At 37.2% G+C, this 19,149-nt stretch overlaps 1 protein-coding gene across 3 annotated transcripts in view; it reads right to left on the bottom strand.

The window, feature by feature from the left end:
- LOC135706715 (guanine nucleotide exchange factor DBS) overlaps positions 1 to 19,149 on the bottom strand; it is a 435,434-nt gene that overhangs the window by 85,596 nt on the left and 330,689 nt on the right. The window lies entirely within an intron of this gene.

Consider the following 19,149-nt stretch of genomic DNA (forward strand, 5'->3'; position numbering starts at 1 on the left):
TTGAAGCTCATTACTATTAATTATGTAATATCGTTAACTGAACTTATCTAGTGGAGGTATAGATGTTTTAAAATAACATCTCATATTACCAAAACTAGTTTTATAAGACGCAATCCCTTGCACTGTTTTGGTTATGTAGATGTAAGTATTTAAGTTATTCCTTGTGGAAGTAATACCTACAGTTTGTCTTTCAGATGTATTTTCAACTTTTGCGTTGCATTTTTCAATTTTGGTCCAATGTCACCCCGTCTGACGGTACTACTTTGATTTTTTCGTAATTGGGAATTTTTACCGTCACAAAATTTGTTTTGCACTTTTTTAATTTTCTGCTGAAACGTGCAATGGAAAAAATAATTTTCAATTACAACTTGTAAATCTTCATTTGCCGCCATTTTGTGGAAATTTTTATCTTTTTAGATGTGAATGATTTGCTTAGGCGTCGATTATTTTTTTTCCAAAGAAACCGTGTTCTCGAACTGAACTAAGTATTTTGAAATTATAAACCCCCCAAAACATGGAATATCCAACAAACGCGATGAGATGGAATTTCCATGTTGCAATATTTCATATGCAACCGTAGGCATAACGCATGTGCTGCTGCATGATCATATCTATGAATGATTTATACGCAGAATTCAGTTTAATGCAAATGCACTTTAAGCAAGCTAACCGTTCATCGCGTACGAGTCGTGTCTTCAGCTAGCAAGCTTCTTTTATGTACAATTAATAATACCGAAATGCACTGTTTATTTTCTGTTTGCATTAATTCCTTGCCACAGTGGTGATAGCATTGCAAGAAGCGATGCGGTTTTCATAATTACGCGCACCAACACAGCTGTGAGCAACATAGTCCGTTGTCGTCCGTCAGCAGCGGCTGTGAAGCGGGGGTGTGAAAGCATAAATGGATGAGTGCGAAAATAAAGGCACTAGCCTCGAAAAAAATGTATCGTTCATTGTTCAAACTGAGCAGATAGGCGCAAAGATGATGATGAGGCGATGATGATGATGATGATGATGATTTTTCGCGCTCCGTTGGTCAATCGTGGTTGCACTTTCGGTGGCATATGGCTGATGTTGTTGTTTTTCCTATCCCAGAGTGGAATAATGATGAAGATGGAAATGTGCAATAAATAAAGAACCGAGTCAGTCAGTCAGTCAGTCAACCAGCAGCGAGATTAGCCGTTTATGAAGCTTTTAGTTTTTTTTTCGACGATTCAACGAAGTGAAATTACTATAGGGAGGTACTCAAGGACTGATGGCGCGGGTGGGGGGAGCTCAGTATAACAATAAACAGTTGCTTTTCTTTCTTCTTGAAGCGCTTTGAGGCAACTTTGGCCGATTTGGTCAGTTTGCTAGAGTGGTGCTAACTAGCGGTATCACACAGCTACGTGCGTCGGGGCCGGCCGTTTCGTTGGAACTTATCGCCGCTGGGTATCAAGATAATAACGAAACAGTTAGACCCTACGATGGAAACGATCAGGTAGTCTAGTTAGTTTCCATGGCGCACAGAATGCCAGGCGAAATGGGGATGGTTATGGTTCTGCTTGCTGGTTGCATAACAGGCCAGACTATGATGTGTTTACACATTTCTATGAATGGTAAAACAGCGGGTAGTCAGGTGGAATTCTCATTTAGACGAATTGTTCCCCGCAATGCGTGAATGGTCGCCGCTAATGCCGCTGAATGGGACAGGTGTGCTCTGTACAATACGAAACAGATCATTCAGAAGTCAGGAATAAGAATGATGGGAGGGGGGCTTCAATTTTAGAATCGTTTCAAACTTGAAGGAAGGGATAATCTTGGGAAAAAGGGTCAGTCAGGTCTTGAACATAGGCAGCTAATTGGCAGTGATTTTAACTTTGATGGAAGAGTTTATATGTACTTTAATTTTTAAACAGGGAACGGAACGTAGATTATATTCTATTCACTCGCGACTTCATAAAATGAATGGCTGATTTGTATGTCCTCTTCATAAAAGCAATCTGTTCGTATAGGAATTCTTGAAATGCGATTCTATGTACACCTCCCGTCATAAGTATGGACTAGCATAGAAAAGTATTGCAACACTCATTTGAATATTGCATCACATTGAACCATTTAGCATCACTCAAAGAACGTGTGTCAAAATGTTTGGAATTACTTCAGAAAGCACTGACTCACTTCAGAAGTGTTTTGAATTACTTCGGAAAAGAACTTAATCACTATAGAAAAGTTTGGAATCACACAGGAAAGCACTGAATCACTTGAGAATACTTCGGAATCATTTAGAAAAGTACTGAAGAAAATAATTGAATCACTTCGGAATGAATTACATCACTTATCATTAGAAATGTTCGGAATCACTTCTGAAAGAACTGAATCGATTCAGAAAAGTTTGTAATCCAGAAAGTACTGAATCAGTTTAAACATATTCGGAGTCCCTTCGGGAAGTACTAAATCACTTAGGAAAAGTTTGGAATTATTTCATAACTTACTGAAGCACTTCAACAGAGTTTACAATCAATGTGGAAAGTACTGAAACGCATCAGAAAACTTTGGAATCACTTCCGCAAGTACTGAATCACTTCTAAAAGAACTGAATCACTAAAGAAAATAAGTGAATCACTTCTAAAAGAACTGAATCACTAAAGAAAATAAGTGAATCACTTCTAAAAGCAGTTAATCACTTAGGAAATGTTCTAAAAGGACTGAATCGGTTCATGAAAGTCGGACTCATTTTAGAAACTATTGAATTACTTATGAAAAGTTCGAAACCACTTCAGAAAGAACTGAATCACTTCATTATTACTTCAGACTTACTTCGGGAAGTACTGAATCACTTCAGAAATGTATCCAATGAATTGGGTAAATCGCTATGAAAAGTAGTTAATCACTTCAGAAAGGATTCATTTCTTTCATACAATTTCGAAATTACTCCGGAAAGTACTGAATCATGCCAGAAAGTATTGAATAACTTGTGAAAAATTCGAAATCACTTCAGAAAGTACTGAATGACTTCAGAATCACTTCAGACTAACTTCGGGAAGTAGACTTCAGAAATGTATTCAATGAATTAGGTAAGTATTGAATCACTTCGTACTGTATTGTATCACTTATCATTAGAAATGTTCGGAATCACTTCTGAAAGTACTGAACCGATTCAGAAAAGTTTGTAATCCAGAAAGTACTGAATCAGGTTAAACATATTCGAAGTCACCCCGGAAAGTACTGAATAACTTTGGAAAAGTTTGGAATTACTTCAGAATTATCTGAACCACTTCAGAAGGGTTTATAATCTCTTTGGAAAGTACTGAAACACTTCAAAAAAAAAAAAAAAAATAGAATCACTTCCGCAAGTACTGAATCACTTCGAAAACATCTGAATCATTTTTGAAAAGTTTAGAATTACTAGTACAAAGTACAGACAAGATCGGAATCACTTCAGAAGAGTTCGGAATGATTTTTGAAAGCACTGAATCATTGCGAAAAGTTAGTAATAATTTCCGCAAGAACTGAATCACTTCGAAAATAACTGAATCACCTACAGTCAGGAATCCTTATTGCCGGGGTAACGGGGGCGTGAATAAGGAACCGCGAATAAGGATACCCACAGCTTATGGGATTTTCACTAATGGGGGCTGTAGTGGATTATCTCATTTGTTTCAATACATAAAGCTATACTGTCTTCGACAAAGTTGCTGTACTGGGTTAGACCAACAAGCCTGTGCCATTGGATTCAGGTTAATTTGGGAACTAAAACGCTAGAGGCGCTTCACTTTTATGTTACTTATGACGGGCGCTATAATATATGGATCATATTTCCAACATAGAATATTTCGTGATCCTGACCATATAGAAAGTTACTATCTTCAGCAAAGTTGTTCAGGTGACCAAGTCTTTTCGGATAGTGGCCATATTAGTTCAGAACTCTGTCACTACACAGCGCTAGTGTGCATGTGTAATTCCTATATAAACTGTATCTCGAGAGTCTGGCCATATAGAAAGTTGCTGTCTTCAGCAAAGTTGTGCAGGTGATCAAGTCCTTTTGGATGGTGGCCATATTAGTTCAGAACTCTCTCACTACGCAGCGCTAGTGTGCATGTGCAATTCCTATATAAACTGTATCTCGGTAGCCTGGCCATATAGAAATTGGCTGTTTTCAGCAAAGTTGTGCAGGTGATCAAGTCCTTTCGGATGATGGTCATATTATTTCAGAATACGCTCACTACGTGGCGCTAGTGTGCAAGTGAATTTCCTGTATAAGCTGTATCTCGAGAACCTGGCCATATAGAAGGTTACTGTCTTCAGCAAAGTTGTTCAGGTGACTAAGTCCTTTCGGATGACGGTCATATTATTTCAGAACTCTCACACTACGCGGCGCTAGTGTGCACATGAATTTCCTTAATATGTTATGTCTCCAAAGCTTGTCCATATAAGATGTTGCTGTGCAATGTGAGAACAGAAACCGGAAAAGGGATGACGTGTAGAGGCCGGAAATCGATGTCAGATGCCATTTTGGAATCCGAGATGGCGGCCATCGGTTCAAGAAAAACTGTCAAATACCCTACAATATGGGTATTTTGGAAAGGGGACGACGTGTAGAGGCAGGAAATCGTTGCCAGACGACATTTTGGAATCCAAGATGGCGGCCATCGGGTGAAGGAAAACTGTCAAATACCCTATAATACGGGTATTTCCGGAAAGGGAACGACGTATAGAGGCCAGAAATCCAATGGCACAGGCTTGTTGGTCTAACCCAGTACAGCAACTTTGTCGAAGACAGTATAGCTTTATGTATTGAAACAAATGAGATAATCCACTACAGCCCCCATTAGTGAAAATCCCATAAGCTGTGGGTATCCTTATTCGCGGATACCCCGGCAATAAGGATCCGGCAATAAGGGATACCGGCAATAAGGAATCCGGCAATAAGGATTCCTGACTGTACTATAGAACTGTGCTGAATCATTTAAAAAAAATCGGATTTGCTTGGGAAAATACCGAATAACTTCAGGAATGTTGAAAAGTTCATAATCACTTCGGAAAGTACTGAATCATTTCAGAAAAAATTCGGATTCGCTTCCAAAAGTACTGAATCATTTCAGAAAAGTTTGGCAACACTTCAGAAAGTACTGAATCAATCCAGAATGTTTTTGAATTATTTCCGCAAGAACTGAATCACTTCGAAAAGAATTGAATCACCTAGGAATGCACTGCATCACTTCAGAAATGTTTGGAATGAATCACCTCGGAAAAAATCGCAATCACGGATCAGAATCGGAATTCAAAAAAAATTGGAGTCACTTCCGAAAACTACTTTCACTTTAGAAAAGTTTGAAATCACTTCAGAAAGTACATAATCACTTCAAAAAAGCTCAGAAACTCTTCGCATAGTATTGAATCACATCAGAACATTTCTGAATCACTTTGTAAAATACTTAATCTTTCCACAAAGTGAATTTTCCAAGTGATTCCGATCGTTTCTGAAGTGATTCAAGACTTTCTTTGAAAAAAAATCAAAACTTTTCAAATGAAATTTAGTACTTTCCGAAGGGATTTAGAACATTTTTAAAGTGATTCAATATTTTACGAAGAGAGTCCAAATATTTCTGTAGTGATTTAGTTCTTTTAGAAGTGGTTAGAATTGTTTTTAAAGTGATTCAGTACTTTCCGAAGTGATTCCGGATTTTTCAAAAGTAATTCAGCTCTTTCCGAAGTGATTTACAACCGAGGGGAACGACCCTATCTACGATGCAGGAAAATTGTGTTTTGTTGTGGTTAGCTGCACGCACGCCGAGTCGATAGTCAGATTAATGACGATTCTGAAGATTTCCTGCAAAAAGATGATGTGCGATGCAAGTAGATGCGAGAAATGAAAGAAGATTTTTCGAAGATTGATTCGCTAGTGTGAGATTTGTTGAGCATCTAGAATTGAGATTTAGATGTGTCGCCCCCCTCGTTTAGAACATTTCTGAAATAATTCTATGATTTGCAAAATCATTCCGAACATTTCCGATGCATAGTTCGTTTAGAAGTGATTCCGAATTTATTTGAAGTGATTCCGAATATTTCAGGGATGATTCAGTTCTTTTAGAAGTGAAGTAGAATTTTTTTTAAGTTTTCGAGCACTCTTCGAATTGTTTCAGAACATTTCCGTAGTGATTCAGTACTTTCCGAAGTGACTTCAAATATGTCTAAAGTGATCTATTACTTTTCTAAGAAATTTAGAACAGTACATTCCTAAGCAACATTGCAAGTTTTATCGAGGTTTTGTAGCATTCTACAAGATTAAATCATGCTCTACAGAACCCTTATAAAACCAGAAATGTTACTTAGGTTCAGAAGTGATTCCGATCGTTTCTGAAGTGATTAAGTTCGCTTAGAAGTGATTCCAAATCTGTATGAAGTGATTCAATACTTTCCGAAGTGATTCCGAACTTTTCAAAAGCAGATCAGTACTGTCTAAGTGCTTCAGTACTTTCCGAAATAATTTAGATTTTGTTTTAAATGATTCAATTTTCTACGAAGAGATTCCCAACATTTCTGAAGTTATTCAGTTCTTTTAGCAGTTATTCAGAATTTATTTAAAGTTATTCAGTAATTTCCGAAAGAATTCCGAGTTTTTCAAAAGTAAGCTAATATTTTCCGAAGTGATTTAGAACTTTTCATAAATGAATCAGAACTTTTCGAAGTGATTCTGAATATTCCAGGGATGATCCAGTTCTTTTAGAAGTGATTTAGAATGTTTGTAAAGTGATTCAGAACTTTTCGAAGTCTTTCAGAACATTTCCGTAGTGATTCAGTACTTTCTGAAGTGACTCCAAATATGTGTAAAGTGATCTAGTACTTTTCTAAGAGATTTAGAACATTTCTGCAGTAATTCAGTACATTCAGAAGTGATTCCGATCGTTTCTGAAGTGATTCTAAATCTCTTAGAAAAGTACTAGATCACTTTAGACACATTTGGAGTCACTTCAGTCCGAATCTTTAGGAAGTGATTCAATAGTTTCCGATGTGATTTCGAATTTTTCAAAAGCAGATCGGTACTGCTTAAGTGCTTCAGTACTTTTCGAAGTGATTTAGATTTTTTGAACTGATTCAATATTCTACGAAGAGATTCCCAACATTTCTGAAGTCATTGAGTTCTTTTAGAAGTTATTCCGAATTTATTTGAAGTTATTCAGTAATTTCCGAAAGGATTCCGAGTTTTTCAAAAGTAAGCTAGTACTTTCCGAAGTGATTTAAAACTTTTCAGAAGTGAATCAGTACTTTTCGAAGTGATTTAGAATATTTATGGGATGATTCAGTTCTTTTAGTAGTGATTTAGATTTTTTGTAAAGCGAATCAGAACTTTTCGAAGGGCTACAGAACATTTCCGTATTGATTCAGTTCTTTCCGAATTGATTCCTAATATTTCTAAAGTGATTTAATACTTTCCTAAGAGATTTAGAACATTTCTGAGGTAATTCAGCACATTCCGAACGTTTTTGAAGTGATTGCGAATCTTTATGAAGCGATTCGGTAATTCTCAAAGTAATGCCGATCGTTGCTTCAGTACTTCCGAATTTTTCAAAAGTAATTCAGCCCTTTCTGAAGTGATTTAGATCTTTTCAGAAATAATTCAATGCTTTGCGAAGTGATTCCGAACCTTTATGAAGTGATTCAGTTCTTTTGGAAATGGTTCCGAAAAGTACCGATGTGATTCCAAATATTTCTGGGATAACTCAGTTCTTTTAGAAGTTATTTCGAATTTTTGTAAAGTGATTCAGAACTTTCCGAAGTGATTCATAACATTTGCATAGTGATTCAGTACTTTCCTAAGTGACTCTGAATGCTTCTAAAGTAATCTAGTACTATACTAAGAGACTAAGAACATTTCTGAAGTAATTCAGCACATTCAGAAGAGATTCCGATCGTTTCTGTAGAGATTCGGTTCTTTCAGAAGTGATTCCGAATCTTTATGAAGTGATTCAGTACTTTTCGAAGTTATGATGACCGTTGCTTCAGTACTTTCCGAAGTGATTACGAATTTTTCGAATGTAATTCAGTACTGCTTAAGTGCTTCATTTCCCAAGTATGTCCGAACATTTCTGATGTGATTTAGTACATTCTGAAGTGATTCCGAACATATCTGAAATGATTTAGTTCTTTTAAAAGTGATTCAGAACAATTCCTTAGTGATTCACAACATTTCCGAAAAGTAATTCAGCTTTGTAGTTATTTAGAACTGAAGTGAGTCAATACTTTTCAAAGTGATTGCGATCGTTGATAAAGTAATTCAGTGCTTTCCAAAGTGATTCCGAACATTTCTGAAGTGATTGAGTTTTTTTTTAGAAGTGATTCCTAATTTCTTTGAAGTGATTCAGTACTTTCCGAAGTATTTCCAAACATTTCTAATGTGATTCAGTATATTTCGGGAATGTACAAAATTTTCGGGAATGATTCAGTTCTTCTAGAAGTGATCCCGATTTTTTATGAAGTCATTCAGTACTTTCCGAAGTGATTAAGAACAATTCCGAAGTGATTCAGTACTTTCTGAAGTGATTTAGAATTTTTCTTTAGTGATTTCGAACTTTTCTTAAATGATGCCGATCATTTCTGAAGTGAAGCAGTGTTTTTCAAAAGACGCAAATTCTATTCATGCGTATTCGGCACATTTTTTTGGTGGTGCTAAACTTTTGGGGAGTTATGCAATATTTAAATGAGTGTTGCGGTACTTTTCTATGTGAGTTCATACTTTTGACGGGTAGTGCATGTATTACCAACTATTAGCGCTGACAGCAGTTACATTTGCTGATGTTTAAAACTTATTCCAGATGAAAGACGAAAGAAGAAAATCCGACGTGGTCAACTCTAAGAATTGTAAAAACGTTGAAATTAACGAAAAGAAAATAAAACTCACGGCACAAGGAGATGACCCCGTCAAGTTTAAGTAGGTTTTCGCCAAAAAAAAAAATGCCTGGAAGCTTAGCACAGTACATTGCCAAGGGTTACTTCCACTCACTTCGCTATAAAAAATGTTTTTCGGAATTATGAAATCGTTGGATGCTATTATGAAAGTTTGTACTTGTCAGAAACAAGAAGAGATTGGTCTGTCAATTTCACTTTCAGTGCGTCACAATCAGCGAATTTATGACTCGTGAGCGTTCACTCAGAGTGAGCGCTCACGAATCGTAAAATCGCTAGTTGTGACGAAGTGAAAGCAATAATGACAGGTTTTATGTATCAAACACCAAGTTTACAACCTTATCCTGTGACTTACAACTACTAACTATCATTAAAATATCCAATGATTTCATAATTCCGAAAAACAATTTTTTATAGCAAGTGAGTGGAAGCAAGCCTGGATGGAAGATAAGAACACGATCAGAACATACAATTATTGACTGCCTAGGCTGAGTGTGAAAGCACTGCACTATTCAATCCATTGCTCTGTGCAGACCGTTTGTACCAAATGGTAAAGGACGAGGCAATGAAAGAGCCAACAAAAACATTCAGTCACTCACGAACAGGCGACGCACACCGCTTGCCTTCGCAAACACAGCATGTAATTGAGTCATTTTTCCATAGGAAATGTACGCTCAGTCATTCAAAACAAATATTGAGTACCATCACGGCAAAATAAACGTGTTGACTGAGCTACTGACTGGGTGCTCGGCTGTCAGTGACTCGTTTACCTCTCAATCATTCAGACTCTCACGAGGCAGTGAATGATGAGGCAGATGGCAGTTCTTATTCATATCAAAAAGACTCAATGAACCTGACTGTTTTGCGCACTGAACACGATTGAATTTGTCTTTCCCAATGGAAGTGCGAAATCCACCATGAACGAAATTGACAGTTTTATGAAGGCACTGGATGTGAATCCCTTCGCAATGGAAGCAACGTACTGGATTGCGGAGAAGAAGATGGGCTTAATTAGGTGTGAGAGGACATGGAGAAGGAAATTCCACACGAGAAACAAATGGCATGTACATCTAATGTAAGAGTGGAATGATTTCTTACAACAAATGCTATGTCAGTCCTAACAATGGGACTGTTACGTACAAGCATGTTTTTGCGGTGTTAATATTTTCGTACAAAGCCTGTTTTATAATGCAGCTACCATACAAATAATAAAATTATTTAAACAGCCTTCCAATTCCCGCAAACAGAATTCAAATGGAGAGTCACGTCACCATGACGTGACTTTTCTCACTCCAATAGTGACAAAAGTTACTTCGACTCTCGTAATAACCCCCAGTGTTTCAAAACTACCAAAATCGTGCTTTTTTTTATTTGAGGTGTGTAAACGTTATTTTAGAAGGGTAGTTTCTTCAGAGAAGTTGGAAGCTTCTTCATTAGATTTCTTCTAAAGATGGTAAAACAATGATCTATCCACCTAGAAGGGCAAATTGTCTGAACATGCTAAAAGTAACTAGCTTCTTCAGAAAAGTTGTAAATAATGCAAATTTCCACAGCTTTGATGAAGACACCAACTTCGTATACTGAATATATGATGCAATAATTAACATTCTGTGTGTGTGTGTGTGTGTATTCCCTCTAACCCCCACTGGCCGGCAGTGGTATTATGGAAGAACTCTCTCTACAATGTCGCAATTATGGTCATTGTAGACAGCTTTAGTCCGGGAGTTAGAAGGTGATAGCTCTATTGCAGATCCAGCAACCCATTTCAGAATGTCTGGAGAGTCACGCCCATTCCGAGGTTACTTTCACTTACAATAAGCCCCGCGTGTAGTATTACCTCTATCAATTGGATATTAGTATTACATACACACTTCCAGTTTCAAAATGTTCTTTTGAATCCTGGCACGTATTTAGTTTATTTATTTATTTTATTGTGAAAAGTATTTGGACTGATCTCACCATGTTAATTTGATCCTCTAATCCATGGGTTCCATAGTTTTATTTTTCTCTACGCTTTGCATTTCATTTCGTGATTCACCTACGGAACTTGCAGAAACTCAAACGCAGCGTACGCCATCAGCGCCGCAACAGAAACACCAAAGGAAAATTAAATCCTTCCTCTAGTTGTCGCGGTCCTTCACTTTCACTCGCACAGGACGATGGAAAATTGGAAAAAAAAATTCTTCTCTTCTCTGCAGTCGTGGCTTTGCTCTGCGATTTCAAGAGTCAAGTTATTAGTGTTGTGCTCGGCCAATCCTACTCCGGAAAATGGATGGCTGAATCAGTGGTAGTTTCACCAGAAAAAATAGCACCACTTACACTCGCGCCCGCGACACAACACACTTTTCGATTACGACTTTCTCTTTCTCTCTGGTTCCAGCAAAACACCAACACACTACAGCTTAATTATTGCATGCAGTTTTTTGAATGAATCGCGAACACCGCGCGATCTCGCAACACTCGTCTAACTTCTTCTCATCGAGACCGATAATTGCACACGCACACTAGTAATCCGCGACGCAGAACAACGCGATCCGAGATTAGGCGAGGTGCGACTGCCACCGACGTCGTGCTGGATGCCACCGTTGTTGTTGTTGCTGCTTATGCGATGCAAACTACTGCCAACGCACACAATCACCTCTATCTTTTCTTGGTGATGAATCGCAACCAGGTGGGAGAGCGAATACAAAATCGATTCCACCAAACTCACACCAACACCACTGCGCTTCTCTCAAAAAGTGCAAACGCAAGCGGGAGAAGAGAGAGCTATCACTTCAGCGCGAGAGGGAGAGGTTGAACGAAAAGAAAACAAATGTTAGCAAGAACTCCTTCACTGTTAATGGAGGCTGAGAACCCAGTTAATATTCAACTTTTCACCACTTTACCGAACTTGTCAGCGATGGAAAATATCACTTCCGCAACGTACGCGATTCCGGCTAGCCCGGGGAACACTTTTCCGACGATTTCAAGTGCGTTTTCACCCGCACAGTACTGACTTTTCCGCGAGCACAGAGTCGATGTGTCCGTCTCAGCAGCCTCCCAAACACCCTCCATATGATGCAATAATTAACATTCTTTATTAAAACCCTTCAAAAATAGATTTTTGCTACACATTTTTCTTAATCTTATTTCAGCAGTAGCTAGAATTTTGTGAATACCATTTGCACTCCGACCACGATGCCTCCGGTAAAATGTGTAATGTTTTAAAAATCATAGCTCAGCCATTTATAGACGAATTTAAAATCTATTGGCACCATTTGAAACTACATACTTTAAGGATTTATTCGGTATCGATAGATTTAAAATCTATCGCTAAATTTCTGAGCAACGATTTTTCAAACATTGCCAATTTGCCGTTACTCATTTTACCGGAGATATCGTGTTCGAATTTTTACAAAAAACGTATGTTTTTAGAAGATATTAACTGCCGGTAATCGCAAGTCAGTCCCATTTGGATTTTTATAATTATTGAGTTAGCATCATTATTCAGTTTATTTTTCTATGTTTTTTGATATGTGCTATTGAAAAAAGGTGGTTTGTTAAAGAAAAATGAAAAACAATACCAAGTCAAATTGTCCCACAGCGAAAAGTAACCGCAAGTCAGTCCCATTACAGGGCTTGTAGCGCTGATGCGATATAATAGTAGTGACTTTAGTGACTAAAATTACGGAAATAGTGACCAAATAGTGACTTGCAAATACTAAATAAGTAACCATTTATATGGTAACATAGAAATTCAAATACGGTTTGATATCGAAATAAACTTTTTATGTCATAGATCTCAGTATCAAATTTCATAAATTCCTCTAATTTAATCGAATCTCACAACGGAATCTCCTGTGAAAAGCATTTGAAGTGATTTGAATAATTTACTTTTGTTTACGTTATACATGATGACTAGCAAATAGTAATTCCCATTTTTATGATCTTGAATTTGATTCTGCGTTCGAAATCTCTGAATATTTGATATATCTAGGTAGATAACTTTGATAATATGCTATGAAAGTTTCACAGAATTTCTTCAGAATGATCTCAAGAACTTTTTTAGAATAATTCCCCTTCTCTTAAACTTAGAAGCAAATAAGCTTTTACAAACATAATATTGCATTCTTGAAATTCGTTGCAGAACAATCAACAAAATTCTTGGCAATAGATCATTTTCGTAGTTGGAAACGCTTAACATCAAATATCAGAACTAAAGTGGACATTTTATACGATAGATGAGGAGATGAAAGTAAAGAGTTGATAGTTCCATTATAGTGTGGCAGTGTAAAATTTGTATATAGAAAGTAGAAAACGAACAAAGGATAATTTTGAGGAAGGTACGAATAGGGTAGAGCATCTCCTTTACCAAGCTCATCGGTTAATGAGGGATGGTGAGGGGTGTTTCGCCCTGCCACCACTGGCAAAAGGGATGATCACCGATCTGCTCATGTACCTCTGATGTGCGGAAACAGTTCTATTGATTGTTTCACACTCAAGTCGCCATCTGACGTAAACAACTACCCGATTCGTACCTTCCTCAAAATTGTCCTTTGCTCGCTTTCTACTTTGATAAACAATTTTCACACTGCCGTACTATAACGGAACTATCAACTCTATAATTGAATGTCCTCCTCGGTCGTATAAAATCTCCATTTGAAGTCTGATATGCGGCATATATTAAGCATCTCCGACTATGTAAATCGTTAAATTCACGCATGAAGTAATAACACATGATTAGTTAAAGTAGATTATTTTCGGTTTTTTATTGATTCTTTAGAAACTCCCTGAAGGCTCCTTCCATAAATCCATCCTTAGAATTTCCATGCAATTAACCTCAGAAGTTTCATAAATTTCTGCTTAGAATAATCTTGGACTTCTCCCTTGCATTAATTTGTATTCTCCTTAGAATCCCCATAGTATTTCCTCAGAATTCTCAAAACAATTACTATATAGGAAAACTTATCCATCACAAACTTTGAAACTCTTCTCAGAATTCCTTCCTCAAAATTCGATTCCATTTGAATTCTTCTCGGAATTTATTTTGAACACTTTAGAAGAAGAAAGTATCGTCAGAAATCACCCCAGAATTCTTTTAGAACTATCCGCAGAGACCATCTTTGGAGTTCTCGGGATTTTCATGGAATTTTCATCAGAGCCATTTCAGAACTAATTTTGAATTCTTATTATAATTAGACCTAGAATCCTCATCCAATCATCATAGAATTCTTCTCAGAAATTCACAAGACGCGACGCGAGACAACTCTCAGAACTCTCGTTAACGTCACAGATATTAGGATTGCTTCTATAGAATTAAAATTGTTAGACAACACATCGCATCATGAGATTTGTCTCAAGACAGATTTTGTCCACGTTCCCTATAGTTCTTACGATACTCAGTTTGACCGCCAATGGATATGGCTTTGAATTCTCATGTGATTTGATGTATCGCTTGATGGATTTTTTTAAAAGGATTTACCACTTCCCCGGGGATACCCGAAACATGTCCGAGTGAATAGATTTATCGCATGGTGGGTTTGGCACGTTTGGCTCTGGTCTGATGAAGACCCATACTCACCAGAATATGTTACGGCCATTGCTCTGGAACCAGCGGAACAAATCCAGAAACATACAATAACGTTCTATGGGACCATGGTATCTTTCTACTGTGCTAAACTAATGCAACATCGTCATGGAATTGTACCTGACTTGCGGTTATTTTTCTCATTAACGTTAATTGTAATCGCAAGTCAGTCCCACTCAGATTTTGGCCATAAAATAAAAATTTCACGAAATTTTATCCAATATTTTTTGGTAAATATAGATGCATTCTATCACATTGAACGTTTATTTTTAAATTTATCCCTCTAAAATAAGTGTCAAATCAGGAAGCTTGTAAAATCTTTGAACGCTGTTTTCTCATTTCCAGGTTTTTACAGATGGGACTGACTTGCGATTATGGGCAGTTATGGTGTTATAATGACAACTTTAAAAGTTATTAACTATTTTATTTCCCACGCAAAATATATGGAAAGCGGGCAAAAAACGACAAAGAGTGAGCACAATATTTGGGACCGTTAATTAGTTATTTGAGAATTAGCTAATTTGTGTCCAACGAGCTGAACATCTCGCTAATAAAGCTTTAAAAAAATAAAAATATATAGTTTGACCTAAAATGAAAACGACGACACGATGATTGATTGGTGCACCGCCTTCGACCATCGCGGAGGACTGTTTCCTATGATTGGGACCATATTCGCATAATGAGTGTCGTTTGCCCCCAATTTCCCTTGCATTTTTTTTTTTGGACCATGTGTGCCGTGCATAATGCCCCTGGGCAAGCATCAGTGCGTTTTGCGGCATTATTATCACTAATCGGGGATCAAGGTCAGTCGGTTGGTCGACGTAGAAAGACATAGTTGATGAGACCATTCCTTGCATAAATTAAGCGAAAAATTCGACACGCAAGACCGTTATTCGGTAATTTACATTTTTATGAAAATTTATCAGCGCGAGAAGACGAAAACTGATTACGACGAAATGGGATCGGTGGCGCAAAAATCGGATGGGACAAGTATGTGCATGGCATGGCGAACTGCTTTCTCACCAACACTCTATTGGGAAGGCATTACCTAAACCAGTGACGAGCTGTTGATGGCAGATGGTTTCGCTTGTTTGTGGAACAATGACGGCCTCCCTTCAGGATTGAGGTCACAGTTGTTGCAAGCGAGGAAGCTTGTTTCGACCAGGTCAATGCGAGCAGAGCAGAAGAAATTATTTCTCGTTGCAGGTTATGCTTGACTCACTTTGGAAGTTTCCTACGAATTCGCTTGCAGATTATTTGGCATTAATATCAGAACTCTCCTGGAGTTCTTTTCCCAGTTCATCTGCAGTTCTTCTGGAATTATTCTCAGATTTAATTTTAATCCTTGTCTTAGCATACTCCCGAAGTCTTATCCGAAAATCCCCATGGAATTATCCTTGGAGTTCTCTTCATAAATCCTCAGAAACTACCGTTAGAAATTCCTATAAATTTTTATACAAATTTACATCGAATCTCATTCAGGGTTTACTTGGAATCCTACTCAGAACTACCTTGGTATTCTCTCCAGGTTTCACAAAGAATCTGGAGTTCCTCAGAATTACCTTGAAAGCAGATTGCACTCAATGTTTTCCTCACAGTTGTTCCCAGAATTCCCTTCGAATGAGAATCTTAGAAATTATCATCAAATTGCATGAACCTTGAAAATTATGCAGGTTCTACAAAGGATAAGCAATTTTGAGTTCTTCTTTTTTTTTAAATATCTTTCAATCATCATCATTAGTTTACATATACGAAATACGAATTTTTAAAACACGTACATATTTCATGATTTTAGATCGACAATTTCCTGGGTAAAACACATTCACTGTATTTACTTACTTGTGTTCTTCGAAGTATAGCATAATTACAAGCAATCGAATGCACGAAACTCAAGACGACTGCTTCACAAAACTCTTGGTGAACAGAATTTATCACAAAGAAAACCATTTCAACTTTACTGCTTTGCTAGCAATCGTGAAAGTATCATTGAAACAGCGTTGGCAGATGTATTGCCTCTAACAATGAATTTAAGTTTATTAAAACAAGTAATTGCGAAGTTTGATTCATTAATATAGATGAGAGGATGTATTTAATGGTGTAAAAAAAGCTGAAGTAATGCTCTAAAATTTGATGAAAAGTGTAAGCTGGTAACTCCTGTATTTTTTAAGTTTTTATTGATTTCTAAAATATAACGAAATTGCCCATTTTTTTTAGTAAAATAATAATTTATTTAGATTTTTGCATAATTTCTGTTAAATTTGTTTACATGAACTTTTGACGTAGGACTACGTCTTTGATTTCTATATGGGGGTACACTTTGTGAAAACCGAAAATGGAACATGTAACAAATTTAGAAAGATTTTGAACGTTAATAACTCAGCTGCCCCTGGTCTAATTTCAATAATTTTATCACCAAACGATCAGAAATATGACTACGCATCGATAACAATGCTTCCGAATATTGATTTTCAACAAGAAACTATTGAAAAACTGTCCAGCATTGTCCAAAAGCGTCGAATTAACTAACAAATCCACCACCTACCTACATGCATATGCTACTTTCCCAGCACAGTCGTCAGAGAGTAGTAAGTAGACGAAACATGTCGAAGTGGCATTCGCCTCCGATCCTCGGGCGCGTGCAAATAGGGAGCATGGAATTGCGTAATATTTTGCACACTCGTCGCAATACTCATAACCACACGCTCCCAACGACCATACCACTGTGTGGTGGTGTTCGGTCGTCGAAATTAGTAGCAGCAGTAGCAGCAGTAGAAGAGCTTTCGGCGTGTGGCGTTGAAAATTGTTCTCCAGTAACAACGAAAGGCTGTCTGCAAGCAGCGAGCTGCAGAGCCCACATAAGCAACCATCAAAGGAGGAAGAAGCTGCACCGCTATGCTATGGATCGGAATCAGTAGCTCTTCGTGAGTCGCTGCGGGTCGGTCATCTATGCCATGCGTATCGCCCTCGCTCCAAACGACATACAGCTCTACAGGCTCATCCGTGTTGAACACCCAGCTCAGAATTACTCAACCATCACTACAAAACGGTCCTTGTCAGGGCCACCAACCTGTCTATAGAAGGTGTGGAATTGTAGGCCTGAATATATTGGTGCAATTAGTTTTTCCTCGGCTTTCATTCCTCACGATTCGTTTCTTTCGTTTAATCAATCACCCTTGTAGTGACGTCGAAAAGATTGTTGTAATCGGCGCTTACATATGAAATTTAATTTGGATTATAGAATTTTTTGTATGTTACCAAAATTTATGAATGGTTTGCTACTAAATGTTGAGATAATTTATTGATTATTGAATTATCACACTGTATACCATGAAAAAGCAGCCTGTTTGTGAGTTTTTACCTGTTTCAAGTAAGAAGTACTCATAAAAAACAAATCGCCAGCTGGTATTTCCCAGCGACTTTACAAATAAATAAAATCAAACAAAATCATCATGCAGAATTAGCTAGGATTTGTTTAACTTCGTATTTCACAAATTTGCTTTCGAGTGTTAAGACATCGTCTCCCGCAAAGTTTACATTTTTTCCTCTACCAACACATACATCAGGGCTAGATAGATCTCCACAGGATCTATAGAAGCCACGCAATTTCAAAAAACCGAAATGCACAGCATTACGAAAAGAGGTCAGGTGTCGACCAATAGCAGATAGATTTTAATTCTAAACAAGCCAAACGATTGGAAATTTGTCTACCAATCTGCTAAAATGAATACTTAGTTAATTTTCAATAGGTCACTATTGAAAAATACCAAATGTCCAACTGTTGCAATGGTGATCAAAATTATCACCGAATGTCTGAAATCAGTGCATTCCCTAACACAGACTTAAAAATCAAATTCGATGCGGTCTCACTGAACGGTGCTCATTCAATCACCGTAAGTGGTGGTGTCCAGCAGCGCTGCCATTTATACAGATTTATCTGTATTATACAGATGTTTTAATCTTAATACAGACCCGATACAGAATACAGATTTTTAAATTACAATACAGATTTATACAGATTTTTATAAAATGCTTGAGAAAAAAAAAATTCAAAATTTATAAAAACAAAATAACTTGCTCGATTTTATCAGCGTACCCCCTCTCTCCAAAATTAAGAGGACAGAGGACCAACCGCTTTCGGATGCATATGGAGCTGGTAGTAAACGATTTGAGATTGTATGGGGATTTACAGTATTAATTGAATATTTCCAATATAAGCATGTATGTTAAATACAAGAAAAGTGCCCGAGCACATTAAAATGGTACAAATACAAGTAAACATTTTACTTGCATTGAAAATGTATTTCGTAAGAAATTGCGGATGTTCTGATATTCTCCATACTGCAAAAATGATTTTACCAGCACTGGCGGGGCGACATCTCTCGACTTTTCGGTGTAACTACCACACAAATGATATAATTAATCGTATTCATTTATATTAAAAATATCAAATAGTAATGAACTCGTGCACTTTTTTGCATTTAAAACTGCTTATCAGGAAGATAATGAATAGAAACTAAAATCTCCATACATTTTCAAACGGCTTCATATCACTCTTGTAAATAAGTACGGACGATATCACAAATGGCGCAATTATATCCCGTATGGTTAGTACGATAGCCCGAATAGGTGGCTAAGCACTTTTTAGGTTATTTTGTATGCACTGTATTTGTAAAACAACAAAACATGATTAATTAAGA

The sequence above is a fragment of the Ochlerotatus camptorhynchus genome, unplaced genomic scaffold, assembly GCF_037179485.1.
Source record: "Ochlerotatus camptorhynchus isolate MF236.1 unplaced genomic scaffold, CSIRO-AGI_Acam_v1.1 ptg000023l, whole genome shotgun sequence".
Taxonomy (NCBI): domain Eukaryota; kingdom Metazoa; phylum Arthropoda; class Insecta; order Diptera; family Culicidae; genus Ochlerotatus; species Ochlerotatus camptorhynchus.